Source organism: Nipponia nippon, unplaced genomic scaffold (genome assembly GCF_047370975.1).
Source record: "Nipponia nippon isolate SJK-2023a ecotype South Korea unplaced genomic scaffold, ASM4737097v1 scaffold_31, whole genome shotgun sequence".
Taxonomy (NCBI): Eukaryota; Metazoa; Chordata; class Aves; order Pelecaniformes; family Threskiornithidae; genus Nipponia; species Nipponia nippon.
The window spans coordinates 3974357-3998412 of NW_028262349.1; the positions used below are offsets into that span (position 1 = coordinate 3974357).

Genomic DNA, 24056 nt, shown 5'->3' on the forward strand with positions numbered 1-24056 from the left:
GTGGAGAGAGCAGCTGAGAGCACCCCCCTTTCGGTGTCACCTCTCCTCCAATTGGCTGCGAGGTACCAAATATCTCCCTACACTCTTCCTCCGGATGAATGATGCTGCCAGGGGCTGAGCGCACCGTCTCCTTGCTGCTTTCAGTGGGAGCGAGGTATGCCCATCATCCAGCAGGATCTGGTCCTGGAGGAGGGGTGGGAGCTGGGGAGGGGTGGGTGGGAAGGGGAGGGCTCTTTAATACAGCGCATCATTCACTGAGAAAGTAAAAGGTGGCCTCAGCGTGTGGTGGGGTGCAGGATTCAGGGGAGACCTTATCGCTCTCTGCACCTGCCTGAAAGGAGGCTGGAGCCGGGGGGGGGGTCGGTCTCTTCTCCCCAGGAACAAGCGATGGGACGAGAGGGAACGGCCTCAAGCTGCGCCAGGGCAGGTTTGGGTTGGGTATTAGGAAAAATTTCTTCCCCAAAAGGGCTGTCAGGCCCTGGCCCAGGCTGCCCAGGGCAGGGGCTGAGTCCCCATCCCTGGGGGGATTTAAAAGCCAGGGAGATGTGGTGCTTGGGGACACGGTTTAGTGGTGGCCTTGGCAGTGCTGGGTCAGCAGTTGGATTTGATGATCTTAAAGGTCTTTTCCAACCTAAATGATTCTATGATTTAATGGTCCATCTTGCTTTGCACATGCAAAGCTGATTTGTACCTAAAGCTCAGGCACTGGTCTCGCTTCTGGTGCCAGGGGCTGTACAGACAGACTCGACAGACGGTCCTCCTTGTGCTGGGGGATCAGCTCCTGTTCCTCGCTTCCAGGATGTCTGTAACTGCATTAGAGCCTGAGACCTTTGCTGGTTCCTTTGCAAACCTAAAAGTGAATGAAGAAGCAGTGATTTTCACCTGCTCCAGATTTGGGCTCACATCTCTGCCTTCTGGTTCCTGGGCTTTGGCAAACAGCCTTCCCTCCAGCTCGGGCCAAAGCCTCAACCCAGCTGCTGGTGGAGGCAGGGTTAGTTTGATGATGTCTGCTGTCAAAAATCCCCCCCATGTTTGCATTATGCAGCCAATGTGCTTGGTGCCGTGCAAAGATGAAGGTAGCTCTAGCTTTAGTAGTGGCCCCCCAGTGAAGGAAGTGTAAGGGCTTGTCTTCTGAGTCTTAGCAGAAATGGTCTGAGAGAGGACATCTCTTTTATTATATCAACTTATAGAGCAGGCCTGTGGAGTCTGCCTCTGCCTGCTGCCCTGAGATTTTCCTGTTACCATCTGCTAACGATGCGTGTGATTTTTTTTCAGGACTGTTCAGTGGGCAGAGGGGCTGCGGTGATCTGGAGATCAGGGCACGGTGGAGAGATGGAGGAGTGCTGTGTGGTGGAAGCAGGAGCCTACCTATTGCACCTCTTTTTCCGTTACGGTAAGGAGTCCTGTCTCGGTCCCAGCTCTCACGCAGCCCTCCCATGCAGTCTCGGCGCGGTGCTGGGGCTCTCCAGTGGTGCCAGCCGAGGTCTGCAGGCTCAGGAGAAGGGCTGAGGTGCTGCGCTGCAGGTAAAGTCACAGTCTCACAAGGCCCTGCTCTGGCACGCTCCTGGGCTGCTCATCTAGGACACACCATGCCTTTCCCATCACGTCACCCATTCCATCCTCCTCTTGTAACCACATGTCCCTGCTGGGTGCTCACATCTCCCACGTGGTGGGAACGGGAGCCTTGGTACCTCAGCGGGGAGATGGCTGTTCCCAGCCCTTACAAACGCAAGTGGCGTAGCTCCATGCAGACATCATTGTTCTCCTAGGATGAGTGGCTCCTGCAGGACAGTATTTCCTCCATCCAGTGGATGTCACCGTAAAGAAAGCACCACACATCAGTGCTAGCCAAATGCTGGCAGCTCCTAGCCATGTGCATGGTCAGCCTGGTAGATCCTGGGTCAGACCTCAGAGGGATGGTGGGGTACCCCTCACTCGCACCTCACGGTTTGGGCATCCCTGTGGTCCAGGATACACAAGATACTCACGGATGCTTTAGGGATGCATCATATTGCTTCAAGGCATAAGAAGCAGACAGAAGATCCATGGGGACAGAGGGAGATGCCAGGAAGTCTGTAACACTTGATGGCTCCAAAGTTAATTGTCAAAGTCTGCAGGGTCATCTCCAGCTAAGGTGAATATTTGCCTTTTACCTTCGTTCTTATATGAAAAATGCTGCTCTTGTGTTTTCCAAGGCAGTTTAAACCTGATAGCATATGATAGCATACGTATGCATGCGATAGCATATGAATGCCATCTACTGGCTGCAGTCCCAGGACTTGGAGCAAGTGTACTTTTTCCAAACTCCGTCTGTCTGGTGACGGAGGTATTTCACTGAGCACAGACTGACGGGCTGAGTTAGCCCATCGCTGCTTGCCAGGCCAACTGGTTTTGTTGGGATTCCATTTTCTTTAGGTATGCTGGGATGGATAAAGTGAACGCTGCACCAAGCGGGTTGCACGAGTTTCTTTCTCACGTTTACCCTTCTGATTCTCCCCCCACCCCGCTGTCGGGGAGCGAGTGAGCAGCTGTGTGGTGCTTAGTTGCCGACTGGGGTTAAACCACAACATCGATATAATCAATTTGCCATCTAGACCATAAAGTTTTCCCTTCATTGATAGGTGAAGGTGGTGCTTTAGGAGGACGATCTGCTAGTAATTTCACTCTACGCTGGCGACATTCACTAAGATAAGTTTCACAAGTTTTTCTGTTTATAGGCCAGCCTTTACTCTGTGCAGCAAAGTAAAGTGCTGCTTTACCTGTGTAGCCTAGGTTTTGATGTAACCATTCTCCCAGTTGATACCACTTGGGATTTAAGGTGATTTTCCTAGTTTTAGTTAGCTCATTTACCTTTTGATTCCACTTTGTGGCTGGTTGATTATCCTTAGCATGACCTTTTACCCGTCCCATCTTGAAAGGTGTTTTCCTGGCTATATCTAGGAACAATTGCCTTTGTTTCTCCAAACTGGGGATCTGTTTACTTCCCACTTCAAGGTTTCCCATTGACAGAGCCACTGTGTGGCACCAGCCCACACAGCGTAAGAGTCTACATATATGATTTTTGCTCCATTTTGTGCTGCCCAAACAGCTGCTCTTATTTCTTCTACTTGTGCACTGCCTTCACCTCTATTACTTGTTTGCCGGTGGTAATATCTAATGCAGTGGCCTTACATTGCCATTTACCATTTACCTTTTTTGCTGAAGCATCTATAAACCAAATGTTTTCTGTTGGTGTACCCTCAATGTACCCTTTCTCTCAATGTACCCTTTCTCTTGCCTCTTACTCTGTCCAGCTAGGCTGGAAAGTACGGTTGTTGCAGAAACTGCTACACCCTATGACTCTTTCTCGGGTTGTTTTAGCTTGGCCCTGTGTACAGGCTGTCGAGGTCATTGACTCTGCCCGGGACACAGGCAGCCTGGGGAGCTTTACCCCGAGCCATGCCTTTCCCTGCTGGGCAGCAGCGGTTCTGCCGCTGCTACAGGCAGCCGCTTTCTCAAGGGCGAGGGGCTGGGACGACCGGAGGCGGCTGCACGCTCCAGTCCGACTGAGACGCTGTTCCCGGGGGACCTGGTGCAGGGAAAGCCGAGGTACTCTCTGCACTGCCGGTGGCTCTTCAGAAGGGAACCACGCTCTGGTTTTAGCAGAAAAAGGTGTCACAGGCAGCTGTGTAGCACTGTGCTCAGCTATTTGGCAGGTGTCTTGCTTGTTCAAGTAGAGGTGTATTTCTTGCCTTGCAGTCTTGATGCCAAAACTATCAGGGGATTCAAGGTACAAAAGCCTTTTGCTATCAAAGCAAGATGACAGCTAGATTTCTGCCAGCACTGGACTGCAGCTGTGTTGCTTGCTGAAAATGGCTTGCAGGCCAGGAGATATTTAGAGGGGTCTGAAATAAAGAAACCGAGCATTGAAGCGATTGTTTTAAGGCGGCAAATTAGGCAGCCAAAGGAACCGAGCAGCTCAGCCAACACATTGGCAGGGCAGCCCCCCCAGCCCACCAAGCATTGCCTGTTCCACGCGGCAAAGCGCAGCCGCCGCACTTGCTGGCGGGAGCGGCAGGGAGTGCAGAGCTACGCTCCTGCACAGAGCAACGATGGAACCTCCAGGGCTCTATGGCCCCACAAAGCTGCTTTCAGTCTCTTCTTGCCTGCCTTCAGGTGCCGTTTGTGTTGCCTTTTTTTTAAATCTGCCTCCAGCCTCTGTTGACTCGCTGCTGTCACTCTCACAACCCTGATGCCACATGCAGACGAATACAGCAATTCCGGGGGCTTACTCTGGGGGGAAAAACACCCTGTTCCACAGGATCCCTGTGCTGCTTCCCCTCCCTAGGGAATGGGGTGGGGGGCACGGACAGAAACAACCACCAGCCTTTTAAAGCAGACAAATGCAAAAGACTGAAATGCTCGAGCCACTGGGATGCCTTTTGGTACAGAGGCAACGAGTATTGCTGCCTGGGCTGCGAGGGGGAAAAGGGCAGAGAAATATAAGCCCTGTAGCCCCAGTAAGTAGTTACGGCCCTTGGATGGGATAAACTGGGCTGAGGTAGCAGTCGTTGCTCATCATACTGATCAGAAAACAATAATTAAGATGATGCTGCCGCCCGGCGACCAACGGTCGGTACTGCTGCGGTTCAGGGCTCTCTGCTTCCCTGGGTCGTGGTTATCGTTATGGGTGAGGATCCTGACATTACAGCTCGGACGATTAGACTCTTGATACATCCAAAAATTATACAAACTACTACAATCAGTATTACGATCATAATCAAAGGTTGACGTAAGCTCTGTAACCAACCTGTTAAAGAAAATCCCATCCCATAAAATGAGATTAGTATTACTAACTGGTAAACATAGTGAAATTAAGATTGCTCTCATTAATGGTCTTATTGATATTGTGATTTAGTTTGAAAAGGTCCGTGCTCCTACAAACAAATATCATAACTCTAGGTAGTAATATTGTCAACCCGCTACAAAATAGTAGCAGTCCTTGTGGACGCTCTAGCTCAGCAAAGGCAAGCTCGGCATTCCCAGTGCAATTCATAACCCGTATAGTTCCTAGAAGCCTTAGCTTTAGGGCTCCCGTTGGTACCGATGCCCGCTGCCCTCTGGGGGGGCTCCCTTTACTCTCGCATAGTGGATCCAGGTGCTGATCCCTTCTACTTTTACTGCAGTGTATGTGGTCAGGAGCACGAGGTAAGGTCCCTTCCATTTCTCTTTTAGTGGTTCCTCCTTCCAGGTCTGGATATAAACCAGATCTCTGGCCTTGAAGTTATGTACTGGACAGTCCAAAGGAAGCAGACCTCGCTGGTTGAGATACCTGTGTAAGGAGGATAATACCTGCAAGAGAGAGAACAAAGAATCTTTCAAAATTCCTTCACCTTTAACATGCATCTGATCACTCCAATTTCCTACCTCATTAATGGGAGACGGTTTTCCATATAATATTTCAAAGGGAGTTATCCCTTCCCTCACTCAAGGAGTGATCCTAATTCTCATCAGAGCAATTGGTAGAATATCTACCCACTTACGCTGGGTTTCTTGACATAATTTAGGAATTTGTCTTTTTAAGGGTCTGATTCATCCTTTCTACCATCCCACTAGAGTGGCCTCCAAGGGGCAGGCAGATCCCACTCTATCCGGAGGAATTTAGATAAGCCCCGAACAATTTCTGAAATAAAGTGAGGTCCTTTGTCCGAGGATACACCCTCAGGAACTCCCAACCTGGGGATTATTTCTTTCAATAAAAATCCTAATTACTTCCCTAGCCCTATTCTTGTGACACGGGAAAGCCTCAGGCCATCCAGAAAACGTATCCACTAAAACAAGTAGATACTTATATTGTCCTCATTTTGGTAATTCAGAGAAAGCTATTTGCCAGTATTCCCCAGGGGTTATTCCCCTTCTTACTTCACCCATTGGAGGTTTCTTCTGGATTTTAGGGTTGTTCGCACAGCAAGTTTGACATCTCTTTACTATTATATCTGCAATTGTCTGCATTTTTGGCCCTATAGCGTATCTCTCGATACTGCCCATCATAGCATCTGACCCCACAGGTGTTTCTTCATGCAATTTTTTAAGGAGGGCCTCCAACGTTTTAGATGTGGTTAACACTTGTTGATTTGGGGCCACCCGCCATCCTTCTTCACTTTTTGTGCACTTCAATTTTTCTGCCAATTGATTCTCTTTTTCCGAATATTGTGGAGGTTCCATATCAGGTTTCCTGCGAGGTATGAGGGCTCCTATTACCGGTTCATATAAAGCAGCTCTTTTTGTAGCCTGGTCTGCCAACCTGTTACCTTGAGTTATTTCCCCTTGTCCCTTTTGGTGGGCTCTGCAGTGGATCACTGCCACCCCCTTTGGTTCTAGTACGGCTTGAAGTAGTTTTAAAATCTCTTGCCCATATTTTCTACCACTCCCCTGGGAGTTCAATAGCCCACGTTCCTTCCAGATAGCTCTGTGAGCGTGTACAACTCCGAAGGCATATTTAGAGTCAGTATATATATGTTGATTCTTTGATCTTTCCCAATTTCCAGTGCTCTTGTTAGAGAGATTATTTCAGCTTTCTGTGCCGAGGTATTTGGAGGCAAAGGTTTACCCTCTATTTCTTCCCATAAGGTAAGTACTGCATATCCAGCCTTTCTTTCTCCATTCTGCATAAAACGGCTGCCATCTCTAAATAGTTCCAAATCCACATCTCTCAATGGCCAATCTCTCAAATCTGGCCTGCTGGCAGAGACCCGTTCAATAGCTGTCAAACAGTCATGTCGTAAAGGTTCTTGCTCTGCCGTTGGCCATAAGGTGGCAGGGTTTAGGCTTGATACTACACTTAGAGTAACATCTTGGTCTATTAGTGTGGCTTGGTATTTGGCCACTTAGTTTGGAGAAAGCCGGTGGCGCCCTTTTGGGTTTAAAATAGCCACCACTGCGGGTGGGACTAGTACCGTTCTTGGTTGTCCCCAGGTGAGCTTTCGGACTTCCTGGATTAACAAAGCAGTGGTGGCTACGGCTCGGAGACAAGCCGGCCGTCCTTTGCCCACTTCATCATTGCTTTGAGGAACAGGCTACTGGCCTTTTCCAGCTTCTAAGAGTTTAAGTCATTACCCCAGAGGCCACTTGTCTCCCATGTACATACAACTGAGAAGGTTTTGTCAGATCAGGGAGGCCCAAGGCTGGGCCTTCCAATAATTTTCTTCTAATTTCATCAAAACTATTTTGACATTCTGGAGTCCATTCCAACAGCTCCCCTGGGCCCGTTGTGGCTGCATATAAGGGTTTGGCTGTAAGTCCAAAATCGGGAATCCATATACGGCAGAACCCGGCCATTCCCAGAAACCTCCTTAGTTGTTTTTTTTTGTTTTGGTACAGCTGTTCGGCATATAGCCTCCTTCCTTCTTCCCCCAGCGCTCGTTGTCCTTTTGATATATTAAAACCAAGATACCAGACTTCCTCCCTCACAATTTGGGCCTTCTTTTTCAAGACCCGCTATCCAGCCAGTCCCAGAAACTTTAGCAGGCGTACTGTGGCTTCCGTACAAGCCTGTTCAGTATCAGCTCCAGTTAAGATATCGTCCACGTACTGTAAAAGACTAACACCATCATTGTTACTTCCCCACTGTTCTAATTCTTTGGCTAATACTTCACCAAACAACGTGAGTCTATTCTTAAATCCCTGGGGAAGAACAGTCCAACACAGTTGTCCTTTCCTTCCAGTAGTCTGATTTTCCCATTTGAAAGTGAAGAGTGCCTGACCTTGTTTGTCCACTGGAATACAGAAAAAGGCATCCTTTAAGTCTAACACTGTAAAATAGGCATTGCTTTCGGGTAACAGGGTGTAAGGGTTGACACTGTAGGATGTATGTCTTTTGTTTTCTGATTTATAGACCTCAAATCCTGCACCAATTGGTATTCCTGGGAGCAAGGCTTTCTCACTGGTAAGACTGGTGTATTATATTCAGATTGACATTCTCTGTGCAGTCCATATTGTATAAAGGTATTTATCAGGGGTTCGAGGCCCTTGAGAGCTTCCAGCCTAATAGAATATTGATGCACCCTTACTGGTTTTGCCCCCTCTTTTAGTTCTATTTCAATCAGACTTACATTCTTTGCTTTACCTAGTTTCTTTGAAGCCCATACCAGGGGAATTACCGCATTTAGTGCAGTGTTTGGAATATTCTCTTCAGATTATTCCGATATCTCGTCTGTCAGGAAGCAGATCTGGGCTCTCCAGGCTGTTTCAGGCGGGATATGGAGCTGTACAGCATTCTCAGAAAAGGTTACTTGTGCATTTACTTTGCATAGCAAATCTCGTCCCAACAGAGGTCGGGGGCATTCTGGCACATAACTCATGGATTAATTCGGTGCCCCCGATTGTGCATTCCATTGGTTGCAAAAATGGCCTTAATGTTCTTTTTCCCGTTGCCCCAACAATAGGTGTAGTTACTTCACTTAGAGGTCTTTTCCTTGGTGACTACTGAATGAGTGGCCCCACTGTCAATTAAAAAAATCTATGGTCTCGTTCCCCAGCTTAACTGGAACCAGGGGATCAGCTGCTCCTGCTGCATTGTGGCCCTGAGCCTTGCAGCCAGCTCACTGCCGGGATTTCTTACATGCTTTCGTGAATAAACTTTCCCTGCCTCCTCTGTGCCCCTGGCTGCGTTTGCAGCCCCTGGGTGCAGAGCTGGTGGCTGTGGATGGGTGCAGGGGAGGGGGTGATGTGCTGTGGGGTTTGGCAATGGCCCCTGTTCCCCGTGGGCTCTGGCTGGGGCTGGGGCACCCCAGGCATGGCCGATGGGGCTGGCGTGCTGTGTGAAAGGGCTCTGGCTGTAAAAGGGCACGTCTGCTTGAGGACGCTGATGAAGGTGAACAGGCTGAGGAGGGAATCCAAGGCGGTCCCACAGGCAGGTGCCTCCAGCAAGGAATGGCCAGTCCCTGTGGCATGGAAGGATCCTTCCGAGCCGTCCCTGACAGAGCGGACACCAGCACGCGTTGCCGGGAGCTCGGTGCCTCTGTTGGCTACGTGCGGTGTATGAGGAGCATCGAGGTGTCCACTGCGTGCTGCTGATGGGCGAGGGTCGGGCGGGCGGCACTGCAGAGGAGGAAGGGGCAGAGAGCGCAGCGTCGAGGCGGTGAAGGTCTCCTGCCGGCACCAGGAGCTGCGGTGAGTTGTGCGTCCTCTCCTCTTCATCCTGGCCCGTCTCTGCCCCCCTTCTCCAGGCGTCTGCCTGCCTCCTTTTCTCCGTCTCCCTTTCTGCCCATCCACCTGCCTGTATGGCTCCCCAAAACTTCTTATTCTTCTGCCAACTCTGCCCAGTACCGTGTTGCCTTTTAATTTTTTTGTCTCTCTCTCTCACCGGCTTCCTCTCCCTATTTTTTGGGCTTTCTGCACTGCCTTGTACTCCATTACTTTTAAAATTTCATTTCTATATCTCCCCCCATCCAGCTCCTTGAGCCTATTTTCTTAATACCTCCCTCTACTCTACCCCATTGCTTTTCAAACTTTCTTTCCATGCCTCTCTCTGTTTGGCTCCATGTTCCTATTTTTTATTTCTTCTCACTCTTTCCTTTACCCTGTTTGTTTTAAAATTTTCTTTATATATATGTGTCTCTCTTGCCAGCTCCCTGGCCTTATTTTTTAATTCTTGCCTGTGTGAATTGTACCCCATCACTTTTTGAATTTTCTTTCTGTTTCTCCCTCTATCTTCCACCCTGTCCCTATTTTAAAATTCTTTCCTGTGTTTCCTGTACCCTGCCGCTTTCTAATTTCTCTTTCTATGTATCCCCCCATCCATCTCCCTGTCATTACTTCTTAATGTTTTCCTATCTATCCTGTACCCCGTTGCTTTTCAAGTTTTATTTCTGTGTCTCCCACTGTGCAGCTCACTGTCCCTATTTTGTAATTCCTGCCCAGGCAGGCCTGCCCGAGGGAGCTGATGAAGGGGAACTGTCCGAGGAGGGAATGCCGGGGTGTCCCGCAGGCGGCTGCCTCCAGCAAGGAATGGCCAGTGCCTGTGGCGAGGAAGGCTCCCTGCAAGCCGTCCCTGGCAGAGCAGACACCAGCACGCGGTGCTGGGAGCTCGGTGCCGCCATCGGCCGCGCGGGAGAGCCGCCGGCAAGCCTCGCGGTGGAGGAGCGTCGAGGCACCTGCTGCCGAGGCAGGGAGGAAAGCGTCGGGGCGGTGAAGGTCTCCAGCCAGGAGCGGTGGTGAGCCGCCTGTTCTCTCCTGTGCGTCCCGGTCCATCTCTGCCGCCCTGCCCCAGGTCCCTGCCTGCCTCCCTGCCTGCTTCCCTGCCTGTCCGCCCTTCTGTCTCCCTCTCTGCCAGCCCACCTGCCTGTCCGGCTCCCCAAAATGCATTACTCTTCTACCAACTCGGCCCTGTACCGCTTCACCTATTAATTTTTTTCTACATTTCCCTCTCTGCAGCTCCCTCACCCTATTTTTTAATGCTTCCCTGTGTTTTCTGTACCCCATTGCATTTTAATTTATTTTTCTACGTTTCCCTCTCTCCAGTGCCCTGTCCCTATTTTTTAATTCCTCCCTCTGTCCTGTAACCCATCGCTTTTTAAATTTTCTTTTTATGGTTCCTTCTATCCATGTCCCTGTCCCTGTTTTTTTTTTAATATTCCCATGTTTCTTGTACCTGATCACTGTTTAAATTTTCTTTCTCTGCTGTTCTCTATCCATCTTCCTGTCCCCTGTTTTAATTCTTGTCTATGCTTCTTGTACTCAATTGTTTTTTAAAATTCCTTCTAGGTCTCCCTCTATCTGGCTCCCTTTCTTGATTTTTTTTTTTGATCCTTCCCTATATTTCTTGTACCCCATTACTATTTAGTTTCTCTTTCAAGAATTCCTTTTATCTGTCTCCCTTTCCCTAAATTTTAATTCCTCCTTCTGTATAACCTCTCACTTTTTAAATTTTCTTTCAATGTTTCCTTCTAATCTCATCCCTGTTCCTTTTTTTAATTCTTTCTGTGTTTCTCGTAGCCTATCGCTTTCAAAAATTTCTTTCTATGTCTCCCTCCAATTCCCTGTCCCTGTTTTTTTAATTCCTCCCTCTCTGTCCTGTACCCGGTTGCTTTAAAAAATTTCTTTCTATGTCTCTGTTTATTCCACTTCCTGTCCTCCCCCCCGCCCTGTCTATGCTATACTCCATCAATTTTAAATTTTGTTTCTATGGCTAATTTATCCAGTTTACTGTCTTTATTTTCTAATTCTCTCCTGTCTGTCCTGTACCCTGTTGCTTCTTCAACTTTCTTTCTATGCCTGCTTTTATCAAGCTCCCTATCCACATTTTTTATTTTTTTCCTGTGTCATGTACCCTGTTGCCTTTTAAATTTACTTTTGTGTGTGTGTCTCTTTTTTCTTCTGTTCTTATTTTTTAATTTATTCTTGTCTTTCCTTAAAGCCATTGCACTTTACATTTTCTTTCTATGTCAAAGTTTATCCACTTTGTCCCTATTTTTTATGTTTTCTGTCTGTCCTGTACCCCGTTGCTTTTAAAATTTTCTTTCCCTGTCTCCTTTAACCAATTCACTGTCTTTTTTGTTTCTTGTCTGTCCTGTACCTAATTGCTTTTGAAATTTTCTTCCTCTGTCTCTGTATTTTTCTCCCTGTTCTTATTTAACTTTTTCCTGTCTTTCCTTAATGCCTCCACTTTTATCATTTTCTTCCTATGTCTCTGTCACCCTACCCTTATTTTAAAATTTCTTTCTTGTCTTTCCTTAATGCCTTTCCTTTTTAAATTTTCTATGTCAACTTTTATCCAGTTTGCTGTCCCCATTTTAATTTTTTTCCTGCTTTTCCTTTACCCCTTTGTTTTTAAAATTTTCTTTCTATGTCTACTTTAACCAATTCACTGTTTTTATTTTTAATTTTTTTCCTGTCTGTCCTGAACCCTGTTGCTTTTTCAATTTTCATTCTATGTCTACTTTTATCAAGATCCCTATCCATATTTTTTAATTCATTCCTGTTGTGTGCCCTGTCACTTTTAAAGTTATATTTCCACATGTGTTTTAAATTTAAAAAAATTTCAAATTTTCTTCCTCCAGCTCTTTTAGTTTGCTGTCCCTAATGCTCATTGCTTTTAAAGTTTTCTTTCTATGCCTACTTTTATCCCGTTTGCTGTCTTTATTTTTTAATGATTTGTCTTTCCTTAGCACCCTCACTTTTAAAATCTTGTTTCTACGTCTCTGTTTTAATTTGCTGTCACTATATTTTAATTTTTTCCTTATTTCCTAATCACCATTGCTTTTAAAATTTTGTCTCCTTTTATCCCATTCACCATATTTATTTCAATTATTTTTTGTCTTTCCTCGTTTTTTAAATTTTCCTTCTCCATCTCTTTAAGTTTACTGTCCCTATTTTTTTTATTTTTCCATTTATTTCCCTAGTCCCTGTCACTTTTTAAAATTTGCTACTTTTATCCCGTTCTTGGTGTTCATTACGCTGTATTTGTTTTAATTACTTCTTGCCTTTCTTTCTTCATCTGCTTTAGCTTGCTGTCCCTATTTTTAATTTTTCTATTTATTTCCCTAATTCCCCCACTTTTAAAATGTTCTTTCTATGTCTACTTTTATTACCTTTGATGCCTTTATTTTTTAATTACGTCTTCTCTTTCCTTAGTGCTGTTGCTTTTAAAATTTTTTATCTATGTCTGCCTTTTAATTTGCTATTGCTATTTTCAGTTTTTTCCTCTCTTTATCCCTTGGCTTTTAATATTTTCTACATTTATGTCTTTCACTGTCTTTATTTTTAAGTTATTTTTAATTTTTTTTCTTTTGCCATTGCTTTTTAAAATTTTCTTTCTATGTCTCTTTTTTTTTTTTAGTTCGCCATTGCTATTTTTTTATGTCTTCCTTATTTCCTTAATCACCGTTGTTGTTAATATTTTTTGTCTACTTTTATCCCATTCATGGTCTTTATTTGTCTATCTTTATTTTTTAATTATTTCTTGTCTTTCCTTAGTGCCGTCGCTTTTTAAATTTTCTTTCTATGTCTCCATTTTAGTTTGCTGTCCCTATTTTTTAGTTTTTCCCTTAATTTCCTGAATCCTTCTTGCTTTTAAAAAGTTCTTTCTATGCCTACTTTTTTTTCTCCTCACTTTTAAAATTATTTCTTCTCTTGCTTCTTTGCCATCACTTTTTAGATTTTCTGTTTCTTTCTACTTCTCTGGAGTAGTTTAATGTCGCTATTTATTTTTTTCTTTATTTCCTTAATCCTGTTTCTAAAATTTTATTCTTTTAGCTGTCTTTATTTTTAAATTATTCTTTGTCCTCCCTTAGTGCCTTTGCTTTTTAAATGTTCTTTCTACATCTCTGTTTTAGTTTGCTGTTCCTATTTTAAAATTTTTTCCATTTATTTCCCTAATCTCCCTTGCTTTTTAGATTTTCTAGTTTTATCCTGTTCACTGTCTTTATTTCACTGTCTTTTCTTTTAATAATTTCTTGTCTTTTCTTAGAGCCCTTGCTTTTTAGAGTTTCTTTCTACATCTGTTTTAGTTCACTGTCCCTATTAAATATTTTTTCCCTTTATTTCCCTAATTCCCATTGCTTTTAAAATGTTTTTTCTATGCCTACTCTTATTCCCTTTGATTTTTTTTAAAATAATTTCTTGTCTTAGTGCCATCACTTTTAAAATTTTCTTTCTGCGTCTCTGTTTTAGTTTGCTGTCCCTATTTCATATTTTTTCCCTTTATTTCCCTAATCCCTGTCACTTTTAAAATTTTCTACTTTTATTCCCTTTGTCGTTATTTCACTGTCTTTTCTTTTAATAATTTCCAGTCTTTCCTTAGTGCCCTCACTTTTTCAATTTTCTTTCTCCATCTGAGTTGGTTGTCCCTATTTTTTAATTTTTTCCCCTTTAATTCCCTAATGCCCCTCTGCTTTTTAAATGTTCTTTCTATGCCAACTTTTGTTCCCTTTGCTGTTTTTTAAAAATTATTTCTTGTCTTCCATTAGTGCTGTTGCTTTTTAAATTTTCTTTCCACATCTGTTTGTTCACTGTCCCTATTTTTTAATTTTCCCCTTTATTTCCCTAATCCCCATTACTTTTAAAATGTTCTTTCTATGTCTACTTTTTTCCCTTCGATGTCTTTATTTTTAATTATTTCTTCTCTTTCTTTAGTGCCTTTGCTTTCTAAATTGTCTTCCTATGTCCCCGTTTTAGTTCGCTGCCCCTACTTTTTAATTTTCCCGTCTATTTTCCTAAACTCTGTTGCTTTTAAAATTTTGTCTACCTTTATCCCATTCACTGTCTTTTTTTTTAATTATGTCTTGTCTTTCCTTAGTGTGGTCACCTTTTACAATTTCTGTCTGTCTTCATTTGTTTAGTTCGCTGTTGCTATTTTTTAATTCTTTCCTGTCCTAGTCTCGGCTTTAAAAATTTTGTTTCTATGTCTACTTTTACCTAGTTTGCTGCCTCTGTGTTTAATTTTTTTTCTGTTTGTCCTCTACCCAGTTACTTTTGAAAATTTCTTTCTATATCTACTTTGATCAAGCTCCCTGTCCTTATTTCATAGTTTTCGATCTGTTATGTACCCCGTTGCTTTTTAAATTTGTATGTGTCTCTCTGTCAGCCTGCCTTTATTTTGTAGTTTTTTCTTGTCTTTCTTAATAGATGTGGCTTTTATTTTTTCTGTGTCTAATTTTATCCCATCCAACGTGCTTATATGTTAATCCTTTCCTGCCTGTCCTGCAGCCTCTGCTTCACTTTATAAGTTTTCTCCGTATGTCTCTGTTTATTTAGATCGCCATCTCTCTTTTTTCATTTTTTCCTCTCTTAATCCCTTGGCTTTTAAAATTTTGTTTCTATGTGTACCTGTGATCTTGTTTACTGTCCCTGTTTTCAGTTCTCCGCTGACTGTCCTGTACCTCTTTGCATTTTCAAGTTTCCTCCTATGTCTACTTTTATCAAGGTCCCTATCCCTATTTTTTAATTCTTTCCTGTCCCATCCCTTTTGAATTTCTCTCTCTTCTTTTATTCAGTTAGCTCTCCCCATTTTTAATATTTTCTGTTTTCCTGTTGCACTTTAAATTTTCTTTTTATGTCTCCATTTATCTAGTTCCCCTTCCCTTATTTTTAATACTTTCCTGTCGTGTACCATGTTGCTTTTAAAATTTTATTTCTGTCTAGTTCTGAACTATTTATCTAGTTCCCTGTGCCATTTTTTTCTTTTCTGTGTTTCCTGTAGCCCATTGCTTTTTATTTTCTCTTTTGAATCTCCCTCTCCATAGCTCCCTTTAACGATTTTAAAAATTTCCTGCTTCTCTGTCCTATTCCCTTTCTATTTCTTGCTCTATCCATCTTAGATTTTCTATTTTTTTAAAATTATTTCCTGTGTTTGTCACTTTTAAATTTCTCTATGACTGCCTCTACCCACCTTCCTGTCACTTAAAAAAACCCCAACTTTCGGCTTTGTTCCCCTTTTGTAGTTTTCTCTGTCTCCCTCTATCCAGTTCCCTGTCGTTGTAAAATCCCACTCCCTGCCCTCCCCGCCGCTGCCTGTGTGTCTCTCATTCTCTCTGTCCCTCTGCCCTTCCTGTTGTCCTGCTCAGTCCCTTCCATCCCTCTCCCCTGTCCCCCGCCCCTTTATTTCTCCATCTCCCTGTTCCTGTGGTTCCCTACTCCATCTCCCCATCCTCCTCCTCGCTACGCTCCATTTCTCTCTCTCTCGACACCCTTGTGCAGTTCCCTGTCCCTCTCTTGTTCCCAGTATCCCGTTTTCTGGCTCCCTGTCCCACACCTCTTCCCTACCTCCCTCCGTCCTTCCTCCTGCTTTCCTCTTCCCTCTTTCCCCCCTGTCCTGCTGCCTTTGGCCACCAAGCCTTGTAGCCAACTCGTTGCCGGGATTTCTGATCTGTGTGAAGGAACAAACACTTGCTGCTTCCTCTGTGATCCTGGATGCGTTTCCAGCCGCTGGGCGAGCGGCTGCGGTTGGGGCCAGGGGAGGGAGGGATGTGCTGTGGGGCTGGGGTGATACCCCCTGCTCCCAATGGACTCCAGCTGGAGCAGCCCAAGTCGTCAGATCCAGAGACCTTCTCTTCCCCTTGAGGGTACCGAATAGTGTTGCACAGGGCTTGGCAGGCATGGGCCAGGCCCCAGCACGTTGCGGTGATTTGTGTCTCCCTAGAATTGCCAGGGTGACAGCATACTTTTCCCAAATATTCTAATTTTTCAGGATTCTGCACTTGTTCAGGGGTGAAATTCCAAAATACCGGAGGGGCCCACTGTCCCAGGCATGTGCCCATGCTATCCCACACACCCTGCCACTCATAACTACCCAGCCTTGGGGCAGATCTCTGGATGATATTTTTAAATTGCTTATTAACCTTAGACAAAACCGAAACAATATTCCCAAGGCATACCAACAGATGTATCTTAACTACCCAAGGATGCTCAAGATACTGAAAAGTTGTTGTAACGAAGGAAGAAACATCATAGAAGAAGGTGCCATTCTGTATTTCCTCCATAAAAACACCTCTCGGGGGAAGCAGTATAATTGCTAATTGTCTCCACGAGGTGGTACCCAAAGTACAGTAATGGCTTCAGTACAAAACCCAAATACCAGATAAAGCTCAAGGTCATTGTGTTGAAAACAAATCTGCCAGGCAAAAACATCACTAATCACCACAGAGCACAGCAAACTTGCAAAACCCAACTCCAAGCTTTAACACGTACAGCAAAAACAAGGGCATGGTGCAGATCAGAGAAACCAATATCGAGACCAGAGGAATCAATATTGTGACCAACAACTGTTAACAGATACAAATTCCTTAATACACTCTGGTGAATCTGTTATTATCTCAAACCTTTTGTGCCCCACGTTGGGTGCCAAAAAGGACCGTTGTGGTTTAACCCCAGCCGGCAACTCAGCACCACCCAGCCACTCGCTCACTCTCCTGCAGTGGGATGGGGGAGAGAATCGGAAGAGTAAAAGTGAGAAAACTCACGGGTTGAGATAATGACAGTTTAATAGGTAAAGGAAAAGCCGCGCGTGCAAGCAAAGCAAAACAAGGAATTCATTCACCCCTTCCCATGGGCAGGCAGGTGCTCAGCCATTGCCGGGAAAGCAGGGCTCCATCACGGGTAACGGTGACTTGGGAAGACAAACGCCATCACTCTGAACTCTCCTCCTTTCTTGTTCTTCCCCCAGCTTTACACGCTGAGCCTGACGCCATAGGGTATGGAACAGCCCTTGGGCCAGTCTGGGTCACCGTCCTGGCTGTGCCCCCTCCCAGCTTCTTGTGCACTGGGCAGAGCATGGGAAACTGAAAAGTTCTTGACTGGTGTAAGCACTGCTGAGCAACAACTAAACCATCAGTGTGTTATCAACATTATTCTCATGTGAAATCCAAACCACAGCAGTATACCAGCTACTACGAAGAAAATTAACTCTGCCCCAGCCAAAACCAGCACATTTCTGCTCGTAAAAATCTCCAGCTGGGGGTCTGTCTTTTATCGCTGTCCCGCGCATGCAAGCTTTTTCTATTTTTCCATTTTTGCCTTTTTCCTTAAGTGTCCCATGAGGTTTGCTCTAGTATCAGTCATGGCAGTTATGTTCTCTTGTTCTTGTTTATCTATTGTGTTTTTAACACCAGTTTCTGTAGTCGTAAGGTGTCCGTTTTAGATCTTTGAGTCACCATGTCACACCGTTATGGCTTTTCCATTGGCCGACTGCCACTGTAATTCCCAAAGGGACTTCGTAGGTAATCAGGCTTAAGGGTCTCGAGCTGCTTTCGTGGCGGACCTCTCGTCCTTACGGCTTCATCTGTCGGCTGGTCTCGGTTGGTGCATGGTACGATGTCCTGTCTGAGGTGGGCTTCTGCGCCCCCTCGTACTTACCCCCTCGTGCTCACCTGAGATCCTCCTTGCTGTCCCAAGCCTTCTTCTGTCTGTCAGGCCCCCTCAACACCCCTCTCCTCACAGTCACGACGCCTCCCAAGACCTTCCTCGTTCTCCACGGCACCTTGTAACGCTTCATCTCCCTTTCCAGCTCTCTTGTTCCATCAGAGCCTCCAATTTTTCTTTGCTACACATAATTTTTGACAATAACATTGCTATTGCATTTAGTGAACTACGTAGTTTAGTATGACACCTAGCTTTTTATCATAGAATCATAGAATCGTCAAGGTTGGAAAAGACCCTTAAGATCATCGAGTCCAACCGTCAACCTATCACTGCCAAGTCCATCTATACCATGTCTTCAAGCACCGTATCTATCCGTTCTTTAAATACCTCCAGGGATGGAGACTCAACCACTTCCCTGGGCAGCCTGTTCCAATGCTTGACCACCCTCTCGGTGAAGAAGTTTTTCCTAATATCTAACCTAAACCTGCCCTGGCGCAGCTTGAGGCCGTTTCCTCTCATCCCATTGCTTGTTACTGGGGAGAAGAGACCGACCCCCACCTCGCTACAGCCTCCTTTCAGGCAGTTGTAGAGAGCAATAAGGTCTCCCCTCAGCCTCCTCTTCTCCAGGCTAAACAACCCCAGCTCCCCCAGCCGCTCCTCCTAAGACTTGTGCTCCAGACCCTTCACCAACTTTGTTGCCCTCCTCTCCAGCACCTCCATGTCCTTCTTGGAGTGAGTGGCCCAAAACTGAACACAGTACTCGAGGTGCGGCCTCACCAGTGCCCAGTACAGGGGCACTATCACCTGCTGGCCACACTATTCCTGATACAAGCCAGGATGCCATTGGCCCTCTTGGCCACCTGAGCACACTGCTGGCTCATGTTCAGGCAGCTGTCAACCAACACCCCCAGGTCCTTTTCTGCCAGACAGCTCTCCAGTCTCTCCTCCCCCAGCCTGTAGCACTTCATGGGGTTGTTGTGACCGAAGTGCAGGACCTGGCACTGAGCCTTGTTGAATCTCATGCAGTTGGCCCCAGCCCATCGGTCCAGCCTGGCCAGGTCCCTCTGTAGGGCCTTCCTGCCCTCCAGCAGATCGACACTTCCACCCAACTTGGTGTCATCTGCAAACTGACTGAGGGTGCACTTGATCCCCTCATCTGGATCATCAAGATATTGAACAGGATTGGCCCCAGCACTGAGCCCTGGGGAACACCACTCGTGACCAGCCGCCAACTGGATTTGACGCCATTCACCACCACTCTCTGGGCTTTTCTATCTATGCCCCAGAAAAATTAAGTTTAATTTCCTATCTGGTCACGTTGCTGATGCCATAGATGTAGTAAAAGAGCTGCTATCGTCGTTTCCAGGAAGGGTTGCTGTCTCTGTTTGGTGTTTTGCACGCTGTAAGCTTAAGGCAGATGAGCAAACACTCTACTGCTCCTCTGGCTGCCTTGAGGCCTGCTGGTGGTTTGCCCCGCCCCTTTCCCAGGGGATTGTGGGAAGGGTGGTGGGCGGGGCCCGGGGTATATGAGCCACAGCCTAAGGTTAGGGAGCTTATTCTGCTCCTGGGCTTTGCTGGTGCTCTGCTGCTCCTTCAGCTGAGTGTGGCTGTTGAGCTCCCTGAGCTATTTGAGTAGGTGTGTTTTGACATGTAGAGAAGCAGAGGTGTCTGTCTGAATCTGAAGTAAGGGCTTCAGAACCAGTCGAGGTTTAGCAGCATATAAAGTACACTTGTATGCAGCTTTTTTTTTTTTTCTTTTTCAGGTCAGTAATTTTGTATTGGGTGTTCAGGGATGGCAAGATGGTTTAATAGTATGTTTTTGTTTTTTTTATTCTTAGTGCTTTGTATTTTCCTGGACTTTCTGACTTTATTGAAGATGGAACCTTGTTTTTTTTTCCCCACCGGTTTTGCTGTGTACTGTGCAAGTTGTTGATACCATCCCTTAATAGGCCTGATGGTGAGATAATCTAGCAGGGGTTAAGGTGGGCATCTTGTATGCATCTATATTTAGGGTTTCAGCATTTCTCAAGAAAGCAGCAGGGACAGAAGGCATAGTGTCTTTCAGGGTATGGAACAGCTCGTCACCTTTCCTGACTGCTGACACAGTACCATGTTTTCCCTAGAACCTTTGCAGCTTGCGGCAGCCCCTTCCTCCATTACAAGCATCAGGACTTCACTTATTTTGTGGGCCTGTAGCAGAGCCCGGAGTCTGTGGGAAGATAGAAATCCCTGGATGTTTGCAATTTCAGAGATGGGTTCTGGCTAAAATGAGAGGGAGAGCGTTGGGACCATTAGGAGGCTAGGCAAGCACAGAGCCCCAGTCTTACGAGGTCGCCAGGAAAGGAATGAATACCCTAATGAGTGCAATGCTCCAGCACAAGCTAAACCTCTTACTAAACTTGAGAGAATCCATATAGGCACAGGACATTTTGAATACCCAACTTTGCGAGAAGCTTTTCAGAGTTTACACCTTACTGGACACTGGAGGATCCAAGCAGGAGGTGTACGGTCTGCAGAAATCGGCCGCGTTCAGACTGGCTGCTCACAGGATGGCTTCTTTTAAATGCCTGTGGGTTTCTCTTTTACAAATCTGCCTTCTGTTTTCCCCCTTACAGGTCAGGCAGCAGTTACAGGTTTTCATTTATGAGTGTAAGAAATGTGCGTTTTATTTTAAAAACTCAATTGCAAAATCTCAGGAACTGGAGCTTGAAAGTACCACAAAGCACCGTGTGACTCTTGGCCTCGGCAGGGCTGGTGGTGCCGCGGACTCCACAACCACTCTGCACAACCTGCTCCAGCGTTTGACCATCCTTACAGTAAAAAAAATTCTCTTCTGTTTAAAGGGAATTCCCTGTATTTCCACTCATGGCCCTTACCTCTTGTCCATTTACTGGGCACCACTGAGAAGAGTCTGGCTCCAATCACTTTAAGCTAGCCTGGCTGGAATTAAGATAAAACATTTGTTTGTAGGGAAAATAAAAGTTATTTTGGTTCCTTTGAAATTATTTACAACTTGAACCAAAGTTTGAAGTGAAAAAACAGAGTATTTTGGGGATGAAAAACTGCAGGCTTTGTTTAAGATATGCTTGAAATTAAATGCTTCAACTCTTTATTATACTGTGACATTCTCTGTTTGAAATTTGCCTGCCTTTAATTAAAAAAGCGGGGGACCGCAAGTGCCTTCAAACATGCATTTGAAAACAGAGAAACATTTTATTTCAGGGACGACAAAATGTTTTCATTGTCTCCACTTAAGGAAAAAAAAAAATGTTTTGCTGTGACAAATAGGAAGGTTTCATTCTGGGTTCACCTAAAGCAGAAAAAATCTTCCTCTTCCTAATTTTTTTAATTTGATCTTTAAAGGATAGACCAGCCATTTGCACAGGTCTGGGCTTCACCTCTAGGAATCCAAGAAGAGGAGCTGGGGAAAGAGGGACGACGTTTGGAGCTGGTACGTCTTTGAAACGTGGGACTGGATCGGGCTCATTCCTGTTGAGCGACAGTAGTTGTCATAGATCTGAAGTCTCCTTTGCTTGGGCGTGGGGAGGGCTTGGACGCATGTAGGGCAGCTCAGTCTTGACATGGGCATGGCCATACTCCGTGCTTGATGCTGTCGAGCTCAGCTTGGTCTTGGCAGAGCTGGAGACTGCAGAATGGAACATGTGGAAACCCCTACACCCTCTCCTTGCAGCGTCTTCCAGCTCTTGCTGGGAGAATTATCTTCCCCAGCTGAGGTTTTTATGGGACAACTGCTGCAGTTCCTGGTCTGGGGGTGGCAGCGCTGAAAGTCGTTACCAGCAAAAGCCTGTTTGGGCACCGGTGTGAAATAGGTTGGTGTGCTGTGATGCACCTCCCACTGCCCTGGGGATCTCTGCCCATCCCTGTACCGTCAGGCCCTTTGCCTCAGGGCTTTTCAGGTGGGGGGGGATCAGGTACTGCTAAGGATTTATTTCAAAGGGACAGGACCTGTGGTGGACCGGAGCGTGTTGGGTGCAGGCTCTGCAGCAGTGGGAGCCTCTGCCTCTCTTCTCGACTGCTGCCTCCTGCGCTCTGGTTTTTGCAGGACATTGGTGCTGCTACGTGCTTTTGCAAAGCCCAGATCTGCACAAAATCCAGAGGCACGGGTGAGCGTGAATCCCAGCAGCTGCTGAGGGCATAAGGAGAGCGGTGTGGAGAAGGAAGAATCCATTTAGGTGGGCACCAACTGCATTGATAAATTTAGGCATCTCCCAAGGGGTAAGGGGAGGTAAGTGCCGAAATGTTTCTGGAAACCAAAGGCATCATGATTCCCAGCTGAGACCACGCTGGCAGCACCTTTCCTCCTCTCCTATGAAGCTGATGTCTTGACCAACATTGCTGGGGCCAAGCTGGGGATATGGGGGGAACTGGCACCCCTGGGTCCCACCAGGCTCTGACCATGGCAGCGGGGACGTGCAGGGGGAGAGCGGGGAGGCCAGTTCCTCCCTGGCCACAGTTCCCCATCTGAAGGCAGTGCCCTGTGGCGGGGCATGGCCCGGGCTGTGTGGGATGGGGGTAACGCACATCTGCTCCGAGGAGACTGCCAGGTTATGGGGCCCCAAGGGCTTGGCTGGAAGGAGCCCTGGCATGGGCAGAGGTGGCTGTCAGGAGTGCACAGCCCAAACCCAGCATCACAGCTGTTTGCTGATGGGCCCCATCGCTTTGTGCGGCTATTGAACATCTCCAGAGAGGCTCAGGGAGGCAAATCCAGCAGAGCCAGGGCTCCTTGGAGAGGTGGAGAAAGTTGTGCCAGATATTTGTGGTGTAGCATAGAGAAAGGTCTAAGGGAGAGGTATTTTCCTACTCAAATCCTGGTGTATTTAAGGCACTTAAATGAGAAAATGGTGCTTTTCTTTCTCAGGAGATGGTTTGCATGGCTAAACCATGAAGGCAAGCATCCTGTGGCTGCTCGCTGATCTGGCAGTCCTGCAGGGAGCCGGGCTGGGAGGACACCGCGCGGTCCTTGCACAGGAGCCGAGAGCCTCGCTGCTGGACCAGCCATCCCCTCTGGAGAGGCACCTGCGGTTCCTGCCATGTGTGGGTTCCCTGTCTGAAGCAGCATAGCCCAAAGCACTCCAGGCTGCTCCCTGCAGTGGGGCAGAATTAGGGCTGCGCCTCTTTGCAAGCCTGTATGCGGCAAGGGAAACGGCATGCGTGCCTGGACCTCGGCGCCTAAGCAATCCATGATGTCCTTGGGGACGGAGACACTCATTAGTCCTGTATAAACACTTGTCACGTTGGACTGGGCTTTGTGAGACAAGTTCATTTGTGATGGGGATGGAGCCTGGGAAATGGAGACCCTGACTGACGGGTCAGGTTAAACTCCCTGACAGGCTGAGGGCTTGTGGCTACCTCCCAACAAGCCCTTCAGGGCAGCAGCCCCTGGCCCAGCCTTCCCTTCCCAGGCTCTGCATCAGGGTGAAGCCTCATTGCCTGCAGCGCCGTAAGGCAGCTCTGTACTTGCTGCAGTGACCCCGATGGCGTGCAGAGGAGAGCCATGGCCACCTCCTGTGGGAACCATTCTCCAACCTCCTGCACCAGGGAAGTATGTTTTGGGGTAGAAAAAGGATGCTAGAGAGAGAAGGCAGTGGGTGGGGATTATTTCATTCCCCACTTTAGGTTTGAAGCCTTAGATCAGGCCCATGGACAAAAGCATCTGGGAGAGATTATGGCCCTGACCTGGGGGCTGGTGTTTATGCCAAATGAAATGGCTCGTGATAAGAGGGCATTGTGTGGCCTGACCTGCTCCGCAGGGCTTGTTTACATCTCATAAATGGGAAAACTTCACCCACACCCTCCTCCCTGGTCATCAGCAGCAAATTCTCCCTCCCCTGATTGCCTGTTTGACTTCCCTGGGTACAAAAACACGCAGAAAGGCGTAACCAGTGCTGTCCAGCGACCTGCTTTTTTGTTCTTTTTTTCCTGATCTGGGGCTGGCCCTGGCTCAGGAAGTGGATTGTTTAGTGTCGAGGTAGCTGTGGTGAAAAGCATCCTGGTCCTTGGCTGCGTTCACACCTGCTTGGCTGGGTGGGACTTTCTTTGTTCAAGTGCAGCAGGATGGAGATTTTGGAAGTTCCTTGTTGGTTTTTTTTTTTTTTTAGCTTCTCTAGGATGAGTCCGGCTCTTGTGGTCTTTGCTCAGTTCCCAGCGCCTGGCTGGAGAGGGAGGCAGAGTCTGATGGCCTGGGCAGCTGCTCAAAGGTT

General features: G+C 46.5%; 1 long non-coding RNA gene across 2 annotated transcripts; it reads left to right on the forward strand.

Moving 5' to 3' along the window:
- Positions 1–17: 17 nt before the first annotated feature.
- LOC148054349 (uncharacterized) lies at positions 18–23642 on the forward strand. Of its 2 annotated transcripts, none has more exons than XR_015707296.1 (5): positions 18–154; positions 1276–1393; positions 21199–21286; positions 21899–22081; positions 22715–23642. It is a non-coding gene; the product is annotated as an uncharacterized LOC148054349 (long non-coding RNA). The 2 variants fall into 2 exon arrangements; XR_015707297.1 differs by having other exon boundaries at positions 21899–22028.
- Positions 23643–24056: the final 414 nt, after the last annotated feature.